This window comes from Electrophorus electricus, chromosome 24 (assembly GCF_041902795.1).
Source record: "Electrophorus electricus isolate QZ-2024a chromosome 24, ASM4190279v1, whole genome shotgun sequence".
NCBI lineage: Eukaryota > Metazoa > Chordata > Actinopteri > Gymnotiformes > Gymnotidae > Electrophorus > Electrophorus electricus.
Window position 1 is genome coordinate 14,517,440 of NC_137520.1, and position 11,164 is coordinate 14,528,603.

At 40.8% G+C, this 11,164-nt stretch overlaps 1 protein-coding gene across 4 annotated transcripts in view; it reads right to left on the reverse strand.

The window, feature by feature from the left end:
- The window catches only part of pacsin1a (protein kinase C and casein kinase substrate in neurons 1a), a 42,682-nt gene extending 32,205 nt beyond the window's left edge, over positions 1-10,477 (reverse strand). Inside the window, exon 1 of one of the 4 annotated variants that reach the window (XM_027001782.3) lies at positions 10,352-10,477. The gene's annotated coding sequence lies outside the window, so the exon portion shown is untranslated. Of the gene's footprint in view, positions 1-9,489; positions 9,668-10,351 lie in introns of those variants that run through there. The other 3 variants (XM_027001784.3, XM_081706620.1, XM_027001786.3) reach the window with 3 other exon arrangements.
- Positions 10,478-11,164: the final 687 nt, after the last annotated feature.

Below are 11,164 nucleotides of genomic sequence, written 5' to 3' on the forward strand. Positions count from 1 at the left end.
CTTGACCAACTGCTGCGCTGAAGAAGAGAAGAGTACAATATCCTGCTGTATCTGTGGTATTCCAGTAATTCCAGCTGTAACTACAGGAAAACCACTGCTCTGTTCCAAATGTAACTACTGCAAAACCACTGATCTGTTCCAGCTGTAACTACTGGAAAACCACTGGTCAGTTCCAGTGCAGGTTCATAAGTGATGAAAAACCATGAAGACCCATTTCACTGGCGTAATAGTTGGCCAGACTTCTTGTACTAATTATGTTAATTTTACATTCCAAATAATGCTGATGGGCCTTTCTTTTGCCAGAATTCTGAGGTTTCCTGGCAAAACCCAACATTGTATTCTTGAGTTACAATAACATTTCAGTTTTGTTGAACTTGCTATTTCCAGTAAGTCCATTTCTCATATAGTTTGTTGAAATCCCATCAGCTCCAACTCATAAGACAGAATGAATGAGTTTATTAGAAGTACCACTTTTATGGCCTTTTCAGGTAAGCTCTGGTTTTTATTTTGGTCAAATCTGTATTAGTCATAGACCATTTTTATCACCGATACATGGGAATGGTGTTGGGAATGGTATTGGGAATGGTAGGGGTCTTCACCAAGGATTCTTACTGATATAACATGGAGCACTAGCCCAACAGGGGACTGTACTCCAGCCCCGACAGTGTGAGGTAGCGTTGCTACTCACTACACTACAACATTTATGTTTTCATTTAAATGTTCCTTTTACTGAAAGCCTGCATAGAAATTAATTAGGATAGATTGGTTGGTCAGTATGGTATCTTGAAAGGTTATACAGTATATAAAGCCTAGTGGTAATTTTCTTCATTAAGCCAATTTTGTTATAAATGAGGAAGCAGGCAAAAAAAAATAAATGTAACTACAGAATTGAGTATAGCGGTATTTGGTTGATTGTAAATAAATGTTACTATAGAATTGAGTTTAGTGTGTATGAGTGGGTAGTAGTAGCTCAGTGGTTCAGGTACTTGACTTCTAATCAGAAGGTTGCTGGTTGAAGTCCTGCCCCTGAGCAAGACCCTTAACCCTCAATTGCTCAAGTTGTACTCAGTCATAATTGTAAGTTGCTTTGGATAAAAGTGTCAGCTAAATGAGTGATTGTAGAAGCTGTTATCTGTAAAGCATCCTTGAGTTTGAGTAAGGCAGTGTATATATATGTAACTAATAATGGTATCTGTTTTGTTGTGCTATCTCTCATTGCTCACCTGTGGGAAAATCAGATCAATTTTCTCAACTAAAATCCTGAAGAAAAGTGTTAGCTAGCTATATTTGTAAGAGTTTAAATAAATTTCTTGGCAATGTATATTAATGGATGGATTTGAACTTACCCTTTCTGGGTTATGTCACATTCAGATAGGGTTACGGTAAAACCTTAATCTATCAGGTATGGCCGATACTGTGATTGTAACAACTAACTAGAGTCTTTCACCAAGTGCATGTTAATTCCTTGTTCCTGTCCCATTTTCTGATCCTGTCCCAAGAGATTTAGAGATAAATGATTAACACAGTGAAAAACAGATCTTTTGAACGCAGTCTGCCCACATGAAGACATGTAGCAGTCAGAAACAGTGTGCTCTGCTCACCTCACCTTCACACACACCTACACACACACACACACACACACACACACACAGAGAGAGAGAGAGACAGAGAGTCATATCGTAGACTGAGCAGACATGGTAACTGTGTAAGTCAAGGTTAAAGGAAAAGCAGCAGCCGTGGGCTGCATGGCTTTGGTGAGTCATGTACCTGCCTTCCAGCCTGCTAAGACCGTTGAAACAATGCATGGATCATTTGATCAGACTGTTAAAACAATGTTCTTTCACATCAGATCACAGAGCAGCACAAAATTCTGAAGGTCAACTGTGCTATCAGATATGATGGCAATGGCCATATACTTGGAGATATGCATCTCATTACACATGCCATCCAAAACAAGCCCTATGAAAAATCACCTGAGTGAGGCCTATTAAAGAGAAAGCAGAAGCAGCCATTTTGGGTAACCTACATTCTAAACAGTGACTCGGGTTATCCTGCAGCCTGGAATAACAAGATGTTTCAGATTCAGTTGCTTTTGGTCCTCAAAAAATCAAATCAACTATAATAAACTCCCACATGCACACACACACACACACACACACTCCTTATAGTCTCAAGATTAAAAACTGACCACTGGAAGTTTCTCATTTGGTCTTTTTCATGCTCACATTCCCCATGTGACTGAATCCCAGTGTACAGTACAGGTCTGCACATACACAAGGGCCACACACAACACACACACACACACCTATGCCATTTCTGAGATGCTTTTCAGAAATACAATATTGCTTCTGGTCATCAAACTCCTGTGTATGTGATCCTGCACATTCTTCTTTATGTGTGTACAAGTTGGAGGGTTTATCAATTTTATTTATGGGGGCTTGATTGTTTTTGGAATAATAACTTCCTTAAGGACATCATTTAGAGTACCTGAGCATGCTATAATGAGGGACTGTGTGCTGCATCGTTTTATATATTTGCTGGGATTTGATGTCCAGGGTGCCACAAGGCCGACCCTGCAGACCACAGGGCTCTGGCTGCGTTGTAGAAAACATCATGTCCTGTTTTCTGCGGTTTTCTGTTAAACCCTCCTGGAGCTGGTTATGCTTACACAGCTATTTGGTTCCCCTGTTTCCACAGGCTTCCTTTAGTTTTAATGTGCTACTGCAATTTTAGCTTATTTGTAAGGTAGGCTTACAATTAGTCTACTATGCAAATTATTCTTTAATTAATATGATGTACCTCATTAAATTATCAAGAAGGGTTCTTTGTTTGTAAAGTGTAAAACAGGGGATTTGAACCCAAAACCTTGAGGTTCAGTATAGATTAAACATAGACACATAAACAGCATATGACCGCCAGACATAACAGACAGGATACAGCTAAAAGTGCACAGTGCTCATAGACATTGTTCATTACAAAACTGATTTATGTTGCAGGTGAGGTCCTACACAGGTGAAAGGGTCTGGCGTGAGGCAGGAAGGTATTGGCTCTCACACGCTTTCTCACTAGACTGCAGGAGGAGGCGGGGCTCGTCTCTCTCACTAGACTGCAGGAGGACGCGAGGCTAGGCTGTCTCACAGGTCCACAGGAGGGGGTGGGGCTGGGCTCTTTCTCAGGCTTGTGGGGGGTGGGGCTGAGGTCTGTCACAGGCTTGTGGGGGCAGGGCTGAGCTCTCTCACAGGCTTGTGGGGGCAGGGCTGAGCTCTCTCACAGGCTTGGGGCAGGGCTGAGCTCTCTCACAGGGCTACACAGGTTCTTGGCAGGTTGTGAAAAAGAAAGGTGAGTGAGGACAACTGTCACATCACTCACACAGCTGTGTGAATGCCACTTGAGAAACCCTGTGGAAAACGGAAATTTAACTCTTAAAAACACACACAGGGAGAGAGAGAGACAGACAGACAGCTGCCTTAAATGTTATATCCCTTTTTGATCACTCACTACTATTGCAAGTCATCTGTCCCAGCAATGGTAAACAATTGCCTACATTTCCAATGCATAAAGATTTTTTTAACATGTAGGTGTTGCCTAATTATAACCATTCTATAGGTTTTTATGAAAGATTTGCTGTAGGCCAAAAATGTCTTTGTTTAAAGGTGAGGATCACTACTGAAGCAACATATAATCAGTAGCATAAAATTAACCTGTCTCATGATTAATACGAGAGAGAGAGAGAGAGAGAACGAGAGAGAGAGGAATGACAGCAGTCATAATTCATTGTGCATGTTGCCTCAAACAAGCAACATACCTATGTGCCCCAAAATCACCTTGTTTCCGTGGCTACAGCGGATGTTTTCATGCCTGGCTCTCAACAGTATGACGATCTGTTCATGGGCAAAACGCTGCATCAGATTGTTTGGTATGCAGCCATTTGTGCATTTTGTGCCATTTTGTTTTGGATTGTTCAAGGCAAAATAAATGCAGAACATTAGACAAAATGTCTCAAAAATGAGTTCCAATAACACCGGAAACATTAGGGGAATAAATTGCATATTTTTTGCAAAAATAGTTGAAACAATGTAAATACATAATTACTACTCTCCCTCTCCCTCTGTCTCTCTCTCGCTCTCATACTTAGCTCAGCTCACCCACAAACATCTGGAGAAATCAGAGATGAGGTGGAACGCTGCCTGGCCTATTTTGCTGTTAATGTGGACAGTACAAGGGCAAATGTGCAGCTACTACTGAATGACAAACAGGAATATAAAGCGTGCCACGTCATCCATCCCGAGTGTCTGGGGCCGTCTGTGTCTGCTCCAAACACTGCCATTTTAGAGGACCAAGCCTATCAGCCTTTCCCTCTACATGGTTACTTTAGTGTTAAGACTAAACTCACAGAATATTTACCAAAGAACATAAAGCCACAAACACTAGCAAAGGTAGACATGACAGTGAGCTATTACATTACATTCACAGCGTTTATCTGACACTTTTATACAAAGCAACTTACAATAATACCAGAACACAACCTACTCAGGGACCCAACAGTAATAACTTGGCAGTGGTGGGACTTGAACTGGTAACCTTAACCACTGAGCTACCACTGCCACACCATGGTCCTGTTCTATTTATACAATTATATTTACAATGTATATTTAAACCAAGATTCTTATGGCTCTGTGCTATGGTCTCATTACTTATGTGGGTTTACTGTTCCATAAATTTATTCAGTTAATTATTAAGAAAAGTATTTTTTGTTTGTTTGTTTATTTGTTTTAATGATACTGGAAAGTAACGTGACCAGCAAAACTCACTCTCAAGGCCTTTTGGTTGATTTCATTTCTTTCTCATGACTTCATTCTTTACATTTGCCCACTGTGTTAACTGACAAGCGTGTCAGTAGTTTACAGGTGAGCTCAGGAAATGAATCAGACATAATTAAGCAACAAGGAAGGAACATCTCTTAATTAAATCATGACAAATGAATAACTTCAGCAATTATTTATATTATTTCTCAGCTTGAATTCTTTTTTGCCTTCATTCACCAGAGGCATGTGAGTGTAATACAGGTTGAGCACTGATACGTCAAAGAAAAGATCCATTAAAATATCTTGTTCCTCGAAACATGCAAGCGTACTTAATATTATCAAGGACTTCATCCTTAAATAAATGTCAGAGTGGGAAGGAGCCAGATATCCAGAGAATGATCTATTCAGTAAGGGTGGCAGTCTCCTGTCTGCTGCCGGACTGCTGCACCACTTGGCCTGAAACAACCAGGGACACTCCATTACATTACACTGCATTACAATGCTGCTGTGGAGAAACACTTAATCACACTCAGAAGATGAAAGGATAGCTTGTTGATCTCCTCTGTGTTAGAATGTGTTCACATCCATAGTCTTGAGGGAAAATGAAAAAGAAAGAGCCTGTTATTTCTAACACTCACCACCAGTCCATGTTTTCTAGCAATAAACAAAAAGGCAATTGGTTGGAATTGTTTCAGCCCTCAAAAGACAAAAAAATGAAAACTATTCTCATGCAGAACATTCAGCTGATTTCCTTGGATATGTTCATATCCAAACTAAATGATATCCGTCCTCGTGACAGGGCCATACCCTGCCACCACCTCAGACAGTCCCTCCACCTCTCTCTGTCTCTAGTCCCAGCACAAAAGCCTGTGCTAACAGTGGTAAGCCAACCAACAGGACAGTTTGGCCTGAGGAAGCCATCTCTCAACTCCAGGACTGTTTTGGACATACAGAATGTAATATATTGTCACATCATACAGACCTGTAGGTGTACACTTCATCTGTTCTGTCACACAGTGATTACTGCATGGTCAATGTCACTTTTAGTAAAAGGATCCCATGTTAGTAAAATTGGAGCCAAATGAGAAACCATGAAACAGTGAAGTCAAACAGCTGCTCGGGGCAAGAGACGCAGCTTTGAAATCAGGAGACACCTCAGACTACAGCGCAGCTAGAGTGAGACATAAGATATGAGAGGCATCAGGTCTGCAAAACACAACTACAGATAGAAGAGGACTTCAACAGTAACTCCAACCCACAAGGCATGTGGCAATGCATCCTGAATATCATGGATTACAATACACCACATACACCAGCCAACAATGCTGCCAACCTAACAGATGCACTTAACAGCTTATTTACCCAGTTTGATAAAGACAATATCCAACCTCCAGTCAGGATCAAACTGCTGGGAGATCCTAAGACTTTCTGTTCTGCACACTCATGAGGCAGGTTCTCCACATCAACACATGGAAAGCAAAGCAGCTGGACCTGATGGTACCCAAGGGTGTGTTTTCCAGGACTGTGATTACCAGCTAGCAGAGGTTTCACACATTCAATCTCGCTCTCTATCCTTATGCACAGTCCCTGCATGCCTCAAATCCACCACCATCCTGCCTATGTTAATCTGTTCCAGTGAATAGCTCTCTCTCACCTACGTCAGGGAGCTCTTCACTGGCTACAGGTCATCATTTAATAACATCATACTGAACAAACTAGTCAATAAATATTACGCGCTAACTACCTCCATATGCGACTGACTACCTGACTTCTTCATCAACTGCCCCCAGACTAATCAGATTGGGCAAACACACGTCGTCGTCATCCCCGAGTACCGGTGTCCCACAGAGCTCTCACCCTCCTGTATACACTCTTCATACATGCCTGCCATCCCAACCACAACTCAAACACTGTTGTTACATTTGTGGGCGATACGACAGTCACTGGACTCATATCAGACAAAGGCACATACAGGGAGTATGTTCAGAACCTGACAACATGGTGCGCAAACAATAATTTGGTTTAAACACCAAAAATTCCAAGGAAATGATCTCAGATTTTAGGACTACCAAAAACTCCAAACACCATCAGATGCACTTCCACACTGAAGCTGTGGACAGCTTCAGCTTCCTTTTCCTGGGCTGACAAAATCTCACAAGACACAACACCACCTTTATTTTCAGAAGAGGCTAAAGCAAGCCAACCTCCAGCAAAAACTGCTTGTCACCTTTTACAGATGCACCACAGAGAGCATCCTAACAGCCTGCAGGACAGCCTAGCACAGCAGCTGCACCAAAGCCCTCCAACACAGTGTGAAAACAGCACAGGACGGAGTTGGCACAGAGCTGCCATCACTAGAACGTCATCACAGCACTCGTTGTGTGAGGAGAACATCACACACCGTAGACACCATCCACTAAGAACTTCACACACCCTGGACACCCATTTAAGATCCTCCCATCAGTCAGGTGCTTCAGATTAATCTGCACATTTGCAAAGAGACTTAACAACAACTTCTTCCTAAAAGTTGTGGCACTAATGACCTCATAGATCTGCTCCGTCTGACCAGCTGGTGTCCTGCTATCATTGTAGCATGTGCAGTATTTACTTAAATGTTGTTTCCAGCCACTATTGTAGCATGTGCAGTATTTCTACACTAACCACATGCCATTCAACACCCCAACACACCACCACTCCATATCTGTTACACCGCAACACTGCAAGATGTATTTTATACTGTATATTGTTTATATTTTGCACTTATATTTCTTGGATTCTGTACTTTTAAATTGCTGATATTTTATATTTCTTATCTTATTCCTGTCTTATTTATTGTCTGTAAATCAGTATGAGTCAAATATAAAGGTCCCATTTGGGGTTGATGCAATTACAATTTCATTGTGTTTGCACAATTACCAAAGTTCTTGAATGACAGATTCATATAGTGGTTTGTGCTTTATACTTCAGCAAACAGAACATTTTGAGGAAAATAAAGAGGGATTTTTCCTCAAACCATCACAACATACCAGGTTGAGGACACCAGCTCTCATGATCACAGCTACACTGACAGCATTTTTCACTGACTGCAGACCCAGAGGTATGTCACATAGTTTGCTGTGCAGACTGACCTCTGATACCCGCTCTGACCTGCAAACTAACACCCAGCCCTTAACTGTCTCACATCACAGTGTCATGCAACCAGCTTCTCCCAGCTCAGCCAGCAATCAATAACACTACATTTCCCAGAATCCTGTTCACAGCAAGGAGCAACCTTCCACCAATCACTGATCACTTACTCGTTCATCCTCACCTGACTATTGAATTAACTTGTTCCTTATTATTATGCTTATTTAAACTCATCTGTTTCTTAGGATCACTGTGAAGTATTGTCACTATTCTTTCTCGTGCATACTGGGCATTTTTTTCTCTTTGCCTATATTGTGCTTCTGACCCTGTTGTGCTTTTTGGATTTTTGCCTCTTGTCTCTCCCTTTGGATTTGTTTGTATCTTTTTCTCTGGATATTGGATTTTTGGACTGGAGTGTGCTCTCTCTGGCATTTTGCATTCTCCCTCTAACTATATTCTTTGTATAAATAAACTTCTTCCCTTAATCTTCGAGTGTCTTACTTGTTCAGAACATTATACATAGATAACTCCTAGACTCAGTACTTGAAGGAAACTTTTATTCAAAAAGGTCAAAACTGCTAAGCAATTGCAAGTAGTAAGAGTCAGTAAGCATCCTGTAAGTGCATCATGATAACTGTCACAGTGTGAGTAATTAGTTATCATTAGATTCTTGTTAGTGGCGTCAGGCATTTTTAGCTGAAGTATATTTGCCATAACTGTCAGTCTAAAGGCTTTGCTGCATGTTTAAATAGTAGACAGTGCTGTAGGGTCAGGTGAGCGCAGCTGGAGGGTGTGCCCACATTGACGAGCAGTACTCCACATCATTCTTTACTGGATAGCTAATTCATTAAGCTCCTTTCATCCTCATCCTCTTTTTCCGACACACCTGCCATTATAGGCGAATGCTGACTTCAGCACCCTGGACAGCTCCCATGCAATTCCACTAACCAAACAACCTGCCCATATCACACACAAAACTATAGTTCACTTAAATAAATAAATACATTATACAGGTCATATAGCAAGAGGTGACACTCAGCCATGCCAAATGGCAGCACAAATATCACTTGATAGTCACATTTTTAAGTGCATAGTTTCTAAATGGCTTCCTTAATGTGTGATTAATGTCACCGGGGTTTCCTGGATCAGTAACAATGAATCACCAGTCACTCCCCTTCTCTCTATGGTCATACTGTGATAATCACAGCAGCTTTAAAAAATTACAATTAGCTCATGATAGCCATAGTAACCCTACAACAGGAGGTTTTATCCTGAAGTGTGTGCTGCTCTGTTTCACAGGGGTTACTCCCAGACCAAAATCAATAGCCAAGTAGCCTTAAATGAGCCTCATATATACATTATTCAAGCCCCATTTTTAAGAACCATAATCGCATAGCACATCCACATAGAACTAATTTAAATCAAACAGAACATGCATACATATATAGCACAAAATACATAATGCGAACCAGATAATAAATAACCCTGTTATAAATAACTACTATTTAATAACCCTGTATATTGATTATATTGGTTTTATATCATTTTAAAATCTTACATGAGTTGGTGAATATCCAGGCCAGTACCTTTACCTCCCACAACGTGCAGAATATTTATTGTTCGCAAAAGCATCAGCAAAAGACTCTGTCGCGGTGATTGATGTGTGAACGACAAGCTGTTACATAACGAAACTAGAACGTCCTCACCAGCATTCACTATTCAAAACGGCAGAGAAAAAATCGTAGAGCAAGTAATCACGGGCCGTTAATGTTATCCAAATGTCCTGAATGTCTCCCCCGTCTCCCCCTGTCTCTCGTTTTCATTGGTTTGTTTATCCCTTCTTGGCACCCGTTTAACTACACGTCAGACTGCTCTTGGCTTTGCTATTTGATTTGAAAACGACGAAAGGTGACGTTTGAAGACGTTACGTGGAGGATTTTATTTGGCCCTAAATATTTCACGCTATAAATAGATGACGCAAATCTTCCAAATAAAAGATATGTGAAACTCAGAACTTCCCTTTATTGAAAGCCTTCTCATGCTGCCAGCTACTCTGGGGCATTTTGTCTTATGGTTTGAATTTTCAATGTTATTATGCTCGTCCATTGCAGCTATTTAGAGCACGAGCGAAACCTCGTTTATGATGTTACTCTGGAAAACTTCATCTTACCCACTGAGTGTTTCGCCCTAATCACAACATCTTAAAAGCAAGTACAGCTGAATCAATCAGTTTCTCACGATTTACTGAACGTTACGCGGACCGTTGCCCCTTCAGGGTAGTGTATCTGTACAGGCTGTCACAAACATGCAAAGAGCTTAAACAATAAGATGGAGCGAAGACGTACGTCGCACCAAGCGAAATATACATAAGCACGGCAAAGCTTATTCATCACAGACTATAACAGGAAAGCGTCTCCTACCAAAAATGACGTACCAGCGTTGTGCAGTGAGAGGTACACGGTTCCTCTATTGCAAAGACAGAAGGTGACCTCGCGCTTCTGTGTGCTTCTCCGCATCCGCGAGATCACGATGTACGCAGCGAGGGGGAGTTGCGTTACGCTCGCGCGTTCTCGAGAGATGGGGGATGGTCCGACTGCGGAGCTCTTCAGGGGACCACCATGAATGATGCAGTATTTCCCAAGGATCAAACGCAAGATGTTATAAAGCAGAAAACGGAAAAGGTTCTTATTTTCTCCATTTAATATAATATCATTAATTTATGTGATCTTATAATCTGCTTTCCAGTGCAACTGAAAGGTAAATATCATGGTAGATTACATCTTTGTTTACGTAAAAATAATGCATATTTCATGTACTTAATATAGAACCCATTATTTATTTTTTTATTATGTATGTTTTATTAAATGTTCCATGTACAAATGAGACAAACAGTTAAGCAAACACTGCAAATAAAGCCAGGTCATCCATTATACATATAGAGAGGACCAGGTAACTGCACAGCTGTAATTTAACAGACAAGCATATGTTCTAAGATCACTCTTCCTAATGGAAACTAATTGAGGGCTAATTGAAGCAGTGATACCAACAATATCAAGCTTTGGGATGATCCCAGTATAATTACAAGTTAATCTAAACGTCACCTCAGTTGATAAACTGATTCAGTTCAATGTTTTCAAATTGATTTTTATAAAATATGACACCTTTCGTATTGTATTCAATATCCTTTTGTACTGAACACACACACACACACACACACATATATATATATTGCG